Source organism: Alosa pseudoharengus, unplaced genomic scaffold (genome assembly GCF_046254945.1).
Source record: "Alosa pseudoharengus isolate Yale_2024_CS ecotype anadromous, Long Island Sound unplaced genomic scaffold, YU_APseudo_1.1 YU_APseudo_1.1_scf_20, whole genome shotgun sequence".
In the NCBI taxonomy this organism is placed as follows: domain Eukaryota; kingdom Metazoa; phylum Chordata; class Actinopteri; order Clupeiformes; family Clupeidae; genus Alosa; species Alosa pseudoharengus.
In genome coordinates this window covers 1,413,052-1,430,551 of record NW_027468664.1, presented here as the reverse complement: position 1 = coordinate 1,430,551, position 17,500 = coordinate 1,413,052, and the positions used below count along the sequence as shown (strand labels likewise).

Below are 17,500 nucleotides of genomic sequence, written 5' to 3'. Positions count from 1 at the left end.
CTTTAATGTTGAATATCTATCTAAACGGGATCCAATGTGTTCCTGAAAGTGCAAACTAAATCTTTTACAGTAGCTCTATAATGTTGACAATCTGTTTTAGAGCCTAACAATCCTGACCTATGAAAACCACTTGTGTTGATAGGCACTGATGTGGTTATTGTCCATTTTCTTTTATGTGGGCCCTATTCGATCATGCCTGGTATTATACATATTTTCAATCCATTAATATTAAAGATTTATTTTGTAAAGAACCCATGTTATGCCAACATATCTAATAGGGATGCACGATATATCGGCGGCCGATATATTATTAGGCCGATAAGTGAAAAAATGAAAATATTATTATCGGTCCGATAACAGAATTCTGGCCGATAGTTTGCGCCGATATTTTTTAAAGTCCTAATTTAGGCCTACGTAAGGTCCGTCTGGCTACACTGAGCTACTTGAGCTTGGTTGGCTATACTTTTTCCTCAATATAATGTCAGCGGTGTGAATGTATTTCACCACTCTGTGGATATGTGTTCATTTGGGAATCTGTGCATCTCAAAATCCTCTCGTGAATGATCCGCCATTTAACCTTAACAGAGCGGAGCTCAGCCCTATCTAGAGCCGTCTTGTGCTGGTGTGTTTGCACTTTACCGCGCTGGTCGGGGAATCAAATAAACAAACTCGTTAGTGGGACGAGTACATAAGTAAGCCTAGTTCTAAGTTGTGTTTTAGTATTATATTTGCATTACTTTAGCTTGGGTTTTGTATTATTACCTAGAAATATGCTAACCATTCGTTCTTCAGTTTCAGACAGGTCATCATAATAAGTTATTAAAACCTTCGGGGCTAACTCCTTTCATTTCTGCTGCAGCAGGTTTTGCGCAACAGAGTAGACGGACATAAGATACAGTCTGAGGAGTTGCAGCTTTATTCAGTTAGCCGCAGTTGAAACTAAACCTAAGTTTCCCTCACAAACTCTGATTTGGTCGCTATACTGTAGCTTATTCCAAGCTGAGCCGTTTATGAGCGTTTAGTCCTAAATGAAAACGATTCAAACTCTCTAGCCACTCACTCGCAATTCACTGACGTCAGGTTCACTTAAAGGAGCCACACTAGGCTACTGTTATGTTGTTGACTGCCGTACTATTGAGGACTATTATGAGTTCTGTCCATCATTTGGTGGTAGGTAAAATTACTGCAATAAAATTATGCTTATTAAATGCTTTCCCCAAATCACTTTTCACAAAATGTTTTCAAGAGTAATATTATCGGTTATCGTATCGGTATCGGCCACAACAAACCAATAAATATCGGTTATCGTTATCGGCCCTAAAATTCCATATCGGTGCATCTCTAATATCTAATTTACCTGGATGTAGGCTACAGTAGATAGAGGCTTATGGACATCTGCTGTTGTCAGTGTGTAGTCTATCCCTTTACTCACAATAACTTACATGTTTTGTTTATTTGTAAAAAAAAAAAAAAACATTCATTGTTCAAGTATTACCTGCTGACTAATGCAAACTACTGATTGCTTTTAAAGAATTTCACTTGCACGTGCACTCAAGTTTCTTTCAGATCTTTCTTTCAGGTCTTTCTGCCATCTGTGAGGCTGCAATGATTAGGCCTACATTATCCCAACTACAGTGATAGGTGCGCGATTTCCGTCTATAAGCCTATTATTTGTTTTCACTTGTTTTCACGCTAATAATCAAGAAGAAGGATCCATATGCTCCAAAGAAAAAAAACTAATTGAACACTCATTAATGAGCAGCTCAAAATATTTCGCCTGGGTCCACTTTCAGACTCGTTGTTAATGGCTGCATTTTGCCTTGGAAAGGTCCGCGCTCCATTAGCGCATTAGTAATGAAAACTTTAACCATCAGCGACACATTGAAAATATGCTAACTAAAACAACTCGTGAACAAGTAATAACTTTCCAAGACACAGTCAAACTATTAGGCCTAGGTGAATTTACAATCGCACTCAGTGGAATATTTTTAGTTTCACAGCAAAACGGCAGCTAGGGGAACGCGAATTTGCAAGTGAACACTTGTTAAACTCACCTCATCAAGTCTTTCATTTAACCCACCGTTGGCGGAAGAAAAAATAACATAAAGAGAGGCCACTATGCTTTACCTGTCATTCTCACTTTTCACTTTCTCTCTGTATCTCATCCTCGCATGAATTAGCGGGAGATTCACATGCTCAAGGAGCTTTCCGGAGAGGTTGGATGTCTGCTCGTTTTGCGTAGTTTTAAGTAAAAAATCGTAGCGGCGTATTTTGATCTGAAAACGTGTGGTTGCTACGCAAAATGTGTACAGGTTGGCAGGTCTGCAAATGTGCACTGCATTCAAGCCACATACATCTGAACGGTTTATACAATAAGATGAAATGTATACTAATAAAAATTTATTTATTTCAAGTAGACCTATTATAAAATCGCCTATTATTATTTCAATATGCCTCAAACATTAGGTAGGCTACATCAAATCATCAAAACAATTGAAGGTACACCTGTCATCTCCAGGGACCCAATAATATTGCAAAAATGAACTAATCAATCAATCAAACGCTGCCGTCGATGTCACTGCCAAACTTTGACAAGCGCAACATCGCAACACTGGGTTTTAGGAGGGTTTAGGACCCTCAATGCTATATCATATACATAAGCCCTCAATGCTATATCATATTATACATAAGCCTCAATGCTATATCATATTATACATAAGCCTCAATGCTATATCATATCATACATAAGCCCTCAATGCTATATCATAAGCCCTCAATGCTATATCATATTATACATAAGGCCTTAATGCTATATCATATTATACATAAGCCCTCAATGCTATATATCATACATAAGCCCTCAATGCTATATCATATCATATCATACATAAGCCCTCAATGCTATATCATATTATACATAAGCCCTCAATGCTATATCATATTACACATGAGCCTCAATGCTATATCATATACTACATATCACACATAAGCCCTCAATGCTATATCATATTATACATAAGCCCTCAATGCTATATCATATCACACATAAGCCCTCAATGCTATATCATATTATAAATAAGCCCTCAATGCTATATCATATTATACATGAGCCCTCAATGCTATATATCACACATAAGCCCTCAATGCTAGATCATATTATACATAAGCCCTCAATGCTATATCATATTATACATAAGCCCTCAATGCTATATCATATCACACATCATACATAAGCCCTCAATGCTATATCATATTATACATAAGCCTCAATACTATATCATATCACACATAAGCCCTCAATGCTATATCATAAGCCCTCAATGCTATATCGCAGGGGTCACCAAATAGCGGACCATGGTCCGAGTCCGGACCCTGACGTGATCCTATCCGGACCCGAACCATAATAGCCTAATTTAGATTTTCACAGAAGATTTCAAAGCTGCGCTAAATGTTTTGTTGGTTAGGATAACAGCATTTACTGCAGGAGCTTAAGGAACCATAATTTCGCTTGCTGCTATTCAGCCAGCGAAATCTGTGAATTCTGATAAAGTCGAGTTAGTGAGTAAAGTAGCCTACTATGGGGAAGAGACTCACTGATAGCCTGAAATGAGTGAGGAGAGGAGACGGGACTAGAAACAATCAGATGGATCTAAGTTGACGATAAGTAATTTTCAAATCATCGAAATCTCAAAGAGGAGAAAGCTAGACAGCAAAAACAGAGCTTTATATAACGATACGGGGGCAATACCACGCAAAACTGTCACGTCCGTAACGCCAACTAAATATGGACGTGACAGTTTTGCGCGGTATTTGCCCTGGACCTCTTCTACATATTCTGAGACAGGCGATTTTTAAAAGCGCCAATTTGAAGCACCTCTACTAGACAAAGCATATATATTGAGGAAGCATAGGGTAGGCTAGGCCCATTCAACAGTGAACTGAGACCACAGAATATTTTACGATTTAAGAAGGCAATATGATTGATCCACCACAATCTAGTTAAGCCTACATGCATTCACTGCCCAACAGCGTGATGTTTTTGGGTTTCCAGGATTTCGGGTCAACATAAAAAAATAAATAAATAAATAAAATTAAACTTGCTAATTTAATGGGTTCAAGGAACCAGCTGTGGAATATCCATCCATGTCTCAGCTCAAATCTTATTTTAAGTTCACATTAAGATCTTAAACTGAGTAGCCTTGGCTATTTTTTTCTCCCCAATTACTCTTATCTTGCCTTATTTCTCGAATTTCGAAAGTTGCCTTTTAGGCTACTTATTTTATTTCACATTAAACATTAGGCCTAGGCCCTAGGCCTACAACTAGGCTCCATCCATCCATCCATCCTATACACATATACATATATACACATACACACATACATACATACATGGCCTAAACACACACGTTAAACATTATGATGCTCCGGACCTTTGCTTGAGGAAATGTTCCGTAACTGGACCTCGGTGAAGATTAATTGAATATCCCTGCTATATCATATTATACATAAGCCTCAATGCTGTCTCATATTGTGATGACTGAGGAAGCCTCTGAGCTTCCTGGTTAGAACTCCTTAGCAACGAGTCCATAGCAACCAATTCATGTGTTGAATTTGCCATTACCCAGTGTGCTTTGTTTAATGGTCTCAATGTTTTATTTCATGTAGATATTAGTTATTAGAGGTGTAACTGTGTTTTTGCAGTAATGCATGAATTGTGCATTCATGTTCATGCTTGTGTGTTTCCACAATGTTGTTCTGTAGCTGTGCTGAAATGGCCACCCTTTGGGTGGAGTGTGTTGTGTGGGATGACAAGCCAGAATGTAAGCCATTTAGGTTGAAGTTGTTTAAAGCAAATGACTGACTTGTTTTGTGAATCTTCATTAAAAGTGAAAATCATCACAATATCATACATAAGCCTAAAGGCTGAGCTACACCAGAAATCATCACAATATCATACATAAGCATTAGGGGTGTAACGGTTCATGTATTCGTATTGAACCGAAACGGTACGCGCGTCACGGTTCGGTGCATGAATTTACACGGAGAATACACGGTATAAAAATATATAAAACTCGTGTGCGGATTAATGTCATGCGCAATTACTGTTAAGTAGCGAGAGTTACGGGAGCCTTTGGATACCAATACAAATAGGGCCAAAACCTATGGCTTAAATTAAATGATTTCGTAATGACAGAAAGCCATGTAAATCGCGTGGTAATTACCTTTATGTTGGGGTAACTTGTAACTTCTCACATGAGGAGCTGGTAGTGTTAAGTGCAAAGACAGTAAAATAAAGTGACAACGCTAACCAGGCTAATAAACAAACCATGCTACGGTGAGTTAACGTCAAAGGGCAAAGTCACGTGACTTCTAGTTGTAGTCTGTTTATGAAATGAAAGGAGCAATTTCGTTTTTAAAAAAAAAGGCAAAATAGTGTGATATTTCCACAGTCAGTAGGCTAGATTATTACTTTACACACAATGAAAAATATTGAGGCAAATTGTAGACCCTTCCATATACAACTAAACACAGATGGTCTTGCTTAAGTGGATTTTTAAAAATCATTTTCTATGTAATTTGCACTTTCAGAAATAAGAGATGCTGTAGGCCTATTTTCAGTTTTATAGCTGATTGTCTTATTTTGTTTACAAGTTACACGAGTCTGGGTACTTATTGTACTGTTTAGCCTACATCTTACACACTTCAGGCTGTTGCAGATAGCTCAGGGAAGAGACTGTATGACACTAGGTGGTAGGCTACAGCCTGAGACATGTACAAAAAAAAATGCTTTCTGCATTTTTTTTTTGCTTTTCCCTCCATTGTACCGAACTCGTACCGAACCGTGATGTCCGAACCGAGGTATGAACCGAACCGTGACTTCTGTGTACCGTTACACCCCTAATAAGCATTAGGGCTGAGCTGCACCAGAAATCATCACAATATCATACATAAGCCTAAGGGCTGAGCTACACCAGAAATCATCACAATATCATACATAAGCCTAAGGGCTGAGCTACACCAGGCGTGTAACTGAAGCGTTCCGTTCGCGTTGCGTCTGCTGCAACAATTAGCTTCCATTAGAATCAATGGAAGTAGCTACACCAGACGTGACAGTGGTGCATACGTTCGAAAAAAATAGACCATTCATCTATATTTTACGGATTTTACGCGTCGCGAAGGGAACGCTTCAGTTCCGCGCCTGGTGTAGCTCATACCTAATATGTGAACTGACTGTTGTTCCTACGTAAGGGATAACGGCCGCCGAGGTGTCCTGTTATACGGAATTAATGGACGAGGGCGAGGGGCAAAAAAACTGCAAAAAAAGTTGCCTCCGCCCGAGTCCAAGCAAAGGAAACACGCGGTTCCGTTTAAAAAGCAACTCACTAGTTCAGCTTGTACAACTTTCGTGGGCCCTATAACAGCGATAGCATGGACAGTTAGCTTGTTTACAGTTGATTCCTTTGTTGCGAAGCCTGCAACCGTCGTCCTACTATGGTTATTATAGTTACCATTCATAAGCATTGATATGGAACGGTGTCCTGTTATAGAGAATTAATAGCCACCCCACCAGCCAATCAGAAAAGAGTATTTTTTCCTCTCCGGGTGATAATAGCATGTCATATACGGGACGTGTTTAAGAGGGAGGGAGAAAGAGAGGCGCTTACTTAAGGTTACATTGCCAACATTTTTGCTAGCATCAAGATTAAACTTAGACAAAAAAATGTTTCACTTAACAACAAGTTACCTCAGTCTGTCTCATTTGATCAGGCACTTGCTGTTGGTCTGTCGCGTCACTTGGTACAATGACAGCTTCGCTCGCGTGACGCATGCAACAGCACCTAAGCAGTTTTTCTAAAATCGTAAAGTTAACTCCTTAATATCTATGAAAAAAATGAAAAGTCGTCATTTCAAGTTATTTGTCTCAAGTCTAAGTCAAGTCTCAAGTCATGAGTAGCAAGTCAAAGTCAAGTCAAGTCTTTTATAGCAAGTCTCAAGTCCTAACAAATATAACTCGAGTCCCCCATGTCTGACACACACACACACACACACACACACACACACACACACACACACACACACCACCTGGAGCAGGAGAGACCAGTCCTGTGACTGACACACCACAACACAAGTCAATCTGTAAACAGCTATCTGAAGTGGTGTGTGCGTGTTAATATGTGTGTGTGTGTTAATATGTGTGTCCCACTGACGTAACTGTTCTGGTTCCATTGGCTGTCCTGTAGCGTTTTCCGTTATGAAGGTTATAAAACTGGGTCGGGTGTCTCTGTGTGTGTGTGCGTGTCTCTGTGTGTGTGTGTGTGTGTCTGTGGGTGTCTGTGTGTGTCTGTGGGTGTCTGTGTGTGTGCGCGTGTGGGTGTCTCTGTGTGTGTGTGTGTGTGTGGGGGGGGGGGGGGGGGGGGAGTGTTGAGAGAGTGACACTATCAAAACACACTCCACATTCTGAGACACACCTGCGCAGCTTAGCAACCATATCCGGTCTGGAGGCTTGGATGCTCCCGTCTGCTTAGCACAAAGAGACCATTCTTACACACACACACACACACACACACGAGGGGAGGCAGTGCTCTAAGAAGAAAGACTCAACCACACAGCTGCACACAGACACATATACACAAACACCAGTGGTGTAGTGGGGATTTTTAAAGTGGGGGGACGCTATTTTAATGACGTCATTGCAAAAACTGTCACACTCGCACCTCCACATACAGTACATCGGTGCGTAAGGCCAAGGCCAAATTATACCAGATTTCGTGAACATGAAACCGAATAAAAAAACAATTAAATGACATGGATTAGCTTCAAAATGTAGCCTAAGGTCTTCACCCAAACTACACTTTTCCACCAAAGTCTATGAATATGGTCTGTAGCTTTTCATTTTGTTGCATCATACAATAAACAGACAAACCATAATGTAGAGTAGCACTATGTAATCTAGCGTAGTCTAATCTCCTTGACGCATAACATGCCGCGGCATGGCTTCATTAATTACCACACGTACAGTAAACGATGGCAATAACAATAGCACAAGCAGGATTCACACGCATATTCAACACGCTGTGTGGTCACTGTAGCTCAGTTTGAGGGGGCGTCATATGAATGTCATTGCGAATGATTAAAATGCAGAGGTGCACACATTACTCACACATGCTTATTGTGTCATTTTGACCACTGAATAAGCCTACCTGCTTTCTGCAAAACACAAACGAAGGAATTGCAATAGTGGGCCATGAAGATGCTTGCTAGACTCGGATACAGGCAGTTGCATAATCTATGGTTTTCTAGACACTTTCTAGCTACTTTCGGGTAACGCGGAACGACAAGCTGTGCAGTTTTTAATGTCTTTACGCATGGTGGAGTGCTACAGCATGACGGTCATTCTTGTAACGAATTTTAGGACAAAGAGGCCTAATTGGAGACGTTTGCGTGATGCGTTGTTATCACAACAACACTTGTTATATTAATAAATGCTTTTTAAAATGCTCAAAACACAATGCTCCAAGAAGTGGGGGGACGGCGTTCCCCCGCGTCCAACGCCCACTACACCCCTGACAAACACACTCTCTCTTACACACACATATATAGACTCTTACACACACACACACTACCACTCTTTCTGACACCCCCCCCACACATAACGTTATTCGCCATGTTATGCACACTCCTCCATAGCCACTTACACACACACTCTCTCACACACACATCCGCCACACACTCTCTCTCTCTCACACACACACACACACACACATCCGCCACACACTCTCTCTCTCACACACACACACACACACACTCCCCTCTCCCTGAACATATAAAGACGTTCTTTCTCTCTCTCTCGTTCACCCACACCCACCCACCCAGACACACACACACACACACACACACACACACACACAGTAAGCGCTTTCAGACATACGTGTAAGACCGGAGGTTCTGCCGATGTTAAACGGTGGGGCCGTATATCTGAACGACATAACCGGTCATATGGAAGTCCGAATTCACCCGGTGTTTATACTACTCCCCCCCCTAGTATTTCCTCCGGACATTATGTAAATGTGCTGTGTCTGAACGAGAAGTAGAACATGCGGTTAAAATCACACCTAGTGAGAGGGCGTGTTGGTGACGTTTCTTTCGTGCGTCCATGTGGTTAGATCTGACTTAAATGCCAGTGTTATGATGGAGTGGCATAGTGCTGTCCAGAAAATCTCTGACCTGAAATGATGCAGACATCACGGAGCTACTGTCCATGAGGGCATACAACATTTTGATAGAACACATGAAGAGAACGGCACGTTGTAGCCTACAACTGCATGGCAAGGCCAAACGAATTAAAAAGACTGAATCATCATAAGCAAAAGGCGCTGAAAAGGCAGTAGCCTACAGCGACGTCGTTGACGACAATAACAGGAGTATTTAATAAATTGTTAGCCAACACGGTTTTCTGTTCATTGATAGCCTTAGTTGCTGTCATTATTACCACAAACACGAATTGACAACGAAACCATGGCGATCGTGGGTTATATCTTGCCTGCTTATTAGGCCATGCACAGCCCTGTCAGAACTCCGTGTAGCATGCATAGCCTATACTGGCAGTTTTCATAGACCATCACCAACTAGTTCGCACTTTGGATATATCGTTGGATTGTGAAAAGCCCAATGTCGAATAACTACAGTAGCCTACAACAGATGAGGTAGGATGCATCTTTTGCAATTAGAATTTCGTGTGGGTGAGACCTGTTGCCTATCAGTAGACATGTCATCTCGAGTTCCACGACAGCTTAGCTAGTGCCACCGAAATATGACACTGAAATCCTTTCACTATTGGAGTCGCTCAGATAGAAACAGCTGTAACGTGGTTAGGACACTTTTGCTGTGGAGTGGAGACGCCATAAGTTAGGTGTGGTTTTGACAATCAGAAAAGCAATATACTGAAATAGTTTAATGATGTAAAGTCAAGTGGTCTGGTGTGTGTGCGCGCAGTTTTTATTGATGAGTCGGAGTGGCAAGGGCATTATAAAACTTCTCCCTCTTAGGCCTACTCATACACCGCGCTGAAATGGCGTAGTTGTCTAAATTCAAATCATATCATGCTAGGGGAGAAATATACCATGAAAAAACTTCACTGTTATGTTAGTATTTTGTTTGTTGCTTAAAAACGTTGTATGATGGCCTTGAAGTCTTGAGTTAGCCTACTGAATTGGCTGGTAGCCTACCATAAAGTGTGTGCATGCTCTCTCTCTCCAACGCAAACCAGATTCTGGTACATAACGTTGAAAACAGATAAATGTGTTTATTCGAAGCACACATACAAATACTGTATGTGCGCACTTACGCGACTATCCTACTTCAAGTATTAGCCTATGCACAATAGATTTCTCTTCTTTAGCCTATAATGCATAGGCTACACTTTTTATACAAAAAGCAGCTGTGACAGGCAGCGGCCGCATATATTCTGCGTCATAGCTCGCAGCTTGTGAACTCTACAAGCCCCCACCCCTCACTCGACAACCACACGGAGATTCTGTAATGTGCGTGTATGTCGTTCACACATACGTCCGTATAAGGTCAGTATTAGGTCCGCAGGTTAGCATCATATCTGAATCATCCGAAGGGTAGGACCTCCGTTTGACAAACCTCCGCATGTACTCCGGAGGTTATATCTGAAAGCGCTTACACACACACTCACACCCACCCACCCAGACACACACACACACACACACACACACACACACACACGTCCCTCATCATCAAACTCACTTTTGCCAAAGCCGTCTGACAAATCAGGGACTAGCCTAACATGTCAGTTGCGTCACATACCACAAGCTTACTCATATGTGTGTGTGTGTGTGTGTGTTATTGTTTGTGTGTGTGACACACCCTTTAAGTGCCTGTGTGTGTGTGCATGTGTGCGTACATTGCTGATAAACACTAAGTGCTGTAAGTGGCCTATATGATCCCCAGAGGCGCTACACACACACACACACACACACACACACACACACACACACACACACACATAAATAAAAAACAAAACCCTGTCAAAACACAAATTCTGAAAAATAAATTAAAACCAACAACGCAAAAGCAGAAAAACAAAAACCGGTCAACTCAAAGCAGAAAAACAAATAAAACCAACAGACACAAATAAACAAGCCTCCTATTTATAGTCCCCTGATCACCTGGCTCACCTCCCTCTCCCATGCACATATCTGGGATAACGGGATGATCTCTGAGGGACAGGAAGGGTGTGTGTGTGTGTGTGTGTGTGTGTGTGTGTGTGTGTGTGTGTGTGTGTGTGTGTGTGTGTGTGTGTGTGTGTTATCTACTCTGAGCAGAGCGGGATCTGGTTGGTGGGGGAGGGGAGTGCCCCCCTGCCACGCTATCTGTGGAGTGTGTTGTGTCCTATCTGGGGGGGGGGGGGGGTTGCGGGCGTTTCCTTACCCTAACTACCGACTCCCTGTCCGTGCGGATGCCGGGGTCTGGACGCCGAGTCGCCGCTCGCTCTGACTGTCTGTCAGCCCAAGGGCAAACGGCCCGTCACCACTGAAGGTCGCGGACAGCCGGGATGGATGTACGACGGTGGTGATGTAACGGCCACACACTGCGCAGGTTATAACGGGATGCGACAGCAGGAGCGGGCAGCTATCTGAAGGAGCCACGACGTAAACAAACACGCATCTTCCTCTGAGCGCCACCACGAGTCGGCCGCGTGAGAGCGAACGGCTGATGTGATTGTCTGAACTAGAGGCGATTTCGAATGTACACATCACAAGTAGCCACAACACATGCGGACCAACATCACTCATTAGTTTTTTGCGCATTAATTTCGTCTATTTGTTATTGTAATCACAATCAGAATTGTTGTTAATGATGTTATAATATTATTATTATCAAGGTATTATTTATTTGGGTGTATTGGTTATTTTCTTTACGTGTCAATACGTAACATTTGAATATCACTAGGCTGCCACCTACGGCTCTCAATAGAGACATTTCACATTTTAAACGAACCGGTTAAACATACGGGCCTCCCGTGGCCGCACACTTCGGTTGTGAGAGCGAGCACAGAATACTGTCGGCGCGGATTTGAGAAGGGGAAACGTTGGGAGATTGACTTCACGAGCTCGCTCGGTTAGCGCCACAGCACTTGAGTGCGATGTGCTCTCGCGCTCACGTGTTGCCAATTCCCGGAGACAAAGCCAGCCCGAGGTCCGGGTGGGCTTTCACGACTGGGGAGGGAGCAGTCAAGCATCCGAACACACGCTTTCTCCGGTTGCTTGCCCTCGCCTGCACTCAGGGTAACGTTAACGTTCTCCTCAACGCATTTTACTCCGCAGACGATACACTGTTCTAACGTTACCCTGCTCGAGATCTCGACTCCCCGGTCTCGCCGACGAAAAAAAAACAAATCTGTCCATTCTCCCGAGCACCCTGATGCACAATCCAGTTGTTGAAAACGTGGACGGCTATGTACCCGAGTCTAGACAACAGACGTTTAATCCAAGACTATGTGCGGCTGAGAAAATAAATGACTATTGCCCCCCTCCCCGCATACACACACAAACACACGTCCAGACCATTAACGTTAGTCTGCTGCATGGTTCTTACGGCAGACTGGGTAAAACAGGTATGAATGTTCTTCTTACCTCCGGGATGACTTCACGTCGGCATGCAGGCAGGTAACGGGACTAGTAGCGGTCTCTTTTATTTGGACAGATGACAGATGCTGCCATGAAGCTTTAGACCAAATGGAGAGTCTCTCCCTTTCTCTAACCGACCTCCAATCCGTTTACTGGGTAATTACCAGCCAGCTTTGGCTCCCTCCTGCCGTAATGACTCTAGTAGCGGCGCATCCTCAAACACACTGAACCAAAACCGGCCCTTTACAAACCAGCCCGGCTCCAAGCGCTGTGTTCATTCACGACAGATTGGACTCCGGACGCATTTATTACGGGACTTCGCAAATATAGGACACTGCAACGCTCTCCTATCCGGATCTTGGGATGCATGTTAACTGGGGATAAACAATTAGCACGTCATCTCAGGAGTTTTACCTTATTTACTGCAGATGTGACTGATTCGACAGTCAATCATAATATGCTAAGCTGTGCAACTTAGAAGTCTGCGAGAACATAGATGTCTTGACGTGCCCATAATAAAATGACAAAATCTAACCTTATTTCTAGCCTACGATTAGTTGAAGACCACGGAACAAGTTGATCCACAGATCATCTAACCTTATTTCTAGCCTACGATTAGTTGAAGACCACGGAACAAGTTGATCCACAGATCTAAGTCCCTGTTAACTTGGGTGGGTGATAAGCAGCTCATAGCTTAGTATAAGTATACTCTTTTGATCCCGTGAGGGAAACGAGAGGAGGTGGAGAGGCTCGCTTCAGTAGGCCTATTTATCATTTTGAACTGCTGCTTTAGAGTGTGTAGTTAAAGGAGAACTACAGTTTTTTTTTAGCTTAATTTACCTTTTATGAGAACTATGCATTTTTTAGCTTAATTTACCCTTGAACTTAACAGCTTCGGAGTCATTGGAATGATTATATGACTTTTTCTGGGATGAATGGTGGCCGTCTCCCTCCCTCCGTCTGTGAGCAGAAAACAGCCTTGCCGTTTTGGGCCGGCGAGCTGCTGGCCTCAGAGACAGAAAGTCTCGCGGTCTCGTGATGTAACGAATTGCTTTACTGCACTACACACCAGGCAGGGGCGCTGCTAGATAATTAGGGCCCTACAGACAATAATCTGGACCCCCATATAGCATCAGCATCAGTATATGAAATTCTTCTAATGATTCTCCAATGACTCTGAGGCTGTTAAATTAAGGTAAATTAAGCTAAAAAAAACTGAATAGTTCTCCTTTAAATGTGGGCAAAGTAGTAAACCTAACATTGGCGATTTCAGACCCATAGCCTACAGCAAGTCCATTATTTCGCCACTTGATTTGATTTTTAGATTAGGCTATCCCTAAGATTAAGATTATGCAATGCAGCGTTGTCGCGTTTGTGGAAAAACTATCGTTATCTATCTCTGGGAATAGGCATCACCCAAGTTAACATGGCAAGGTAGTTGTTTTAACGTGTGAGTCTCTGAAACTTGTATGTCATCACCAGTGCAAGCGTTCAAATCTAAAGGTAGGCTTTCAGGTATTTGGTAAAGGCTCATGTTGTCAAAACAAGGTTTAGTTATGTTGTTTTATATGGACGAGTAAAGGGAACATTTACATTCATACTTACCCATATTGCTTCATTGCACAGAAGGCCTAGGCTCCCACAACACAAATAGGCTTAATTGGCTCAACACAGTTAGTGTAGTTAACGTTGCCGTTTCTTAAGAATCGGAGTCACATCTGCAGTAAATAAGGTAAAACTACCTGCTTGTGATGACGTGCTAATTGTTTATCCCCAGTTAACATGCATCCCATTAAGATTCTTAACACTGACAGCAGTGATAACTCATCAGAGCCTCCGACAACCAACTACTGCCAGCTTTACTCCGACAACAACCTACTTCTAGCTTTGCTCCGACAACAAACTACTGGCAGCTTTGCTCCGATAACAAACTACTGCCAGCTTTGCTCCGATAACAAACTCCGATAACAAACTATACTGCCAGCTTTGCTCCGATAACAAACTATACTGCCAGCTTTGCTCCGATAACAAACTATACTGCCAGCTTTGCTACTTGCCTCTGCACAGGTCACAGGTTGCCTAGGCTACTTGCCTCTGCACACCTCACAGGTTGCCTAGGCTACTTGCCTCTGCACAGGTCACTGGTTGCCTAGGCTACTTGGCTACTTGCCTCTGCACAGGTTGGCTGTCAAAAGCAGAACGGACTTGGAGTACTTCTGATAACATACAATATATCGTGTCTGACTCAAAATGACCCAAAAGAACCAATCACCTGACCCCACCCACTTCAGACGTCTTGGGCGCAGCGCAAGCGTTTTAATTCCAAACGTATCAAAGAGCACGAAAGAAGACTGAGGACAGAGTGCACATTTCTTGTAGTTCTTTTTGGGTGGCTAGCAACACGCTATCTGTCTGTATCATCGATCTATTTAGATCTGTCTGTCTGTCTGATCTATGCTGTGATAACCATCTGATTGTCACCATAACTTGTAATCACATGTTAGGTGTCTAATCACATAATCACATGTTAGGTGTCTGTAATCACATAATCATGTTAGGTGTCTGTAATCACATAATCACATGTTAGGTGTCTGTAATCACACAATCACATGTTAGGTGTCTGTAATCACATAATCATGTTAGGTGTCTGTAATCACATTATCATGTTAGGTGTCTGTAATCACATAATCATGTTAGGTGTCTGTAATCACATAATCACATGTTAGGTGTCTGTAATCACATAATCATGTTAGGTGTCTGTAATCACATAATCACATGTTAGGTGTCTGTAATCACATAATCATGTTAGGTGTCTGTAATCACATAATCACATGTTAGGTGTCTGTAATCACATAATCATGTTAGGTGTCTGTAATCACATAATCACATGTTAGGTGTCTGTAATCACATACTCATGTTAGGTGTCTGTAATCACATAATCATGTTAGGTGTCTGTAATCACATAATCATGTTAGGTGTCTGTTTTCCCCTCCTACACACAGGGGACCATTTCCACTGTGGCACTTCTACAGTTCTCCTCGGTGATGTTCCACTGTGGCACTTCTACAGTTCTCCTCGGTGACTGTGTGGCGTAAGCTGTAGGCTACGCTATCTGGCGCCTGCTATGTTTTACCCTGGTGCGGGGAGGCAGTCATCTGCTGGCTTCTGATTCGCTCATCTGACCCCTCACGGGCTTGGTGGCATTCTCAGAGGATGTCTAAGAGGACAGTATGCACAGTTCTCCACAAAGTGTAGGAGGTGCGCCATCTCCTGGCCATTTGCGGGAAGAGTAAAATTGCTCGGGTTCCGGTAGGTTTAAATAGGCGGCCTAGTTCTACCCAGAGCCCAAGATAATGATCTACCTACCAGTAACGTTTTAAGGGACGGACTTTTACCACCTGCAGACTCTCACAAAAGGTCATTATTTTACTTAGCCAGTAAATGCGATAGGGAGACGATTGATGGTGAGACAAGGCTGAGATCATAAGCGTCTGATCCGACTGGACTGGACTCATTTAGTCTGATCACCGTTTTGAAAACCTGATTATAATTGTGTTCACAGTGTAGCCTATAGCCTGCGTTCTCGCATAATTCTGAAACAGGCCCGTTAATTTCCCAATCCAACCAGCGTGCACAGACAGCAGAGCATTTGCTATTCTAACCGGAGATGAGGTCTCAATTTTCTGAAGCGCATTTATACGGACTTTACGGTTTAGACCCCTTACCCGGAAGTACATTACGTCTTTTAGATTGACATCAAGTGGTCCAACCGCAGCGTTAGGAATGTTCAGACAGAACGCGCAGCACTGCGGGGCACTGGCAGAGCAGAACGCGGTTGTTTATGTTCCTGTCCGACTCCGCGTCCATACCGCTGGATCGCGCTGCGGGTAAATCACCCACCGGGAGCGGCTCGCCGTCATCATGCGATCTGTTGTCATATCAGAGATGGCTGCAAACCTGTAATCGGTACAGACGGCGAAACCGACGATACAGCTCCAACGTTAATATAATAAGCTAAAGGTAAGCTCGCCAAGACAAGTAAAGATAGCACCGACAATATTACCGTTAGGCGGTAGACTACAAAGGATGAGCAGTTCACAGGAGACCGTGTTTGCGTGGCACCTCTTGGCATATTCCAATTATTTATGAAATACATTGCGGTTCACACAGCTAACAGGCCATCTTCTATTCTATTATTCCCAGTATTTATGAAATAAATATTGCGTTTCACACAGCTAGCAGGCCATACATCACGAAAACGTTAACTCCGTTATCGCTAACTTCATCAGCACTGCTTACAAATCAGTATCAGATAGATAGATAGATAGATACTTTATTGATCCCCAAGGGGATCAGGAAACTCAAAACCATTGAAACGGTCGTACCCCAGGAGTAGCCTAATTCTATTACTTTATCCATCCATCCATCTATCTAGTGTTGCTGCACTTGTTGTCATTGTGAAGATTATGTTATGACATAGTGGCTTTTATTATACTTTTATTATAGTAATCAAAATCATCGTAAGAAATTGTGTTACTCACGATTTCGAGATTCAGAGTTCATCAACGCCAGCCAGTTACAGTGCTGCTGTGTTAGGTCATGTGTGTGTGTGTTTGTCACATATAATGTACAGTGTAATGTGTATGTTTGTAACGTGTGTACAATGTAATGTACATTGTAGTGTGTGTGTGTGTGTATATAATGTAGTGTGTGTGTGTATATAATGTAGTGTGTGTGTGTGTGTATATTAGGGGTGTAACGGTACACAGAAGTCACGGTTCGGTTCATACCTCGGTTCGGACATCACGGTTCGGTACGAGTTCGGTACAATGGAGGGAAAAGCAAAA

General features: G+C 42.7%; 2 protein-coding genes across 3 annotated transcripts in view; one reads left to right on the top strand and one right to left on the bottom strand.

The window, feature by feature from the left end:
* Positions 1–12,791, bottom strand: part of LOC143135867 (protein PHTF2) — a 97,660-nt gene extending 84,869 nt beyond the window's left edge. For both annotated transcript variants that reach the window (XM_076296193.1, XM_076296194.1), the window contains exon 1: positions 12,660–12,791. The gene's annotated coding sequence lies outside the window, so the exon portion shown is untranslated. The remainder of the gene's footprint in view (positions 1–12,659) is intronic.
* A 3,497-nt stretch (positions 12,792–16,288) lies between these two features.
* The window catches only part of LOC143136531 (transmembrane protein 60-like), an 8,807-nt gene continuing 7,595 nt past the window's right edge, over positions 16,289–17,500 (top strand). The window contains exon 1 of the mRNA XM_076297247.1: positions 16,289–16,673. The gene's annotated coding sequence lies outside the window, so the exon portion shown is untranslated. The remainder of the gene's footprint in view (positions 16,674–17,500) is intronic.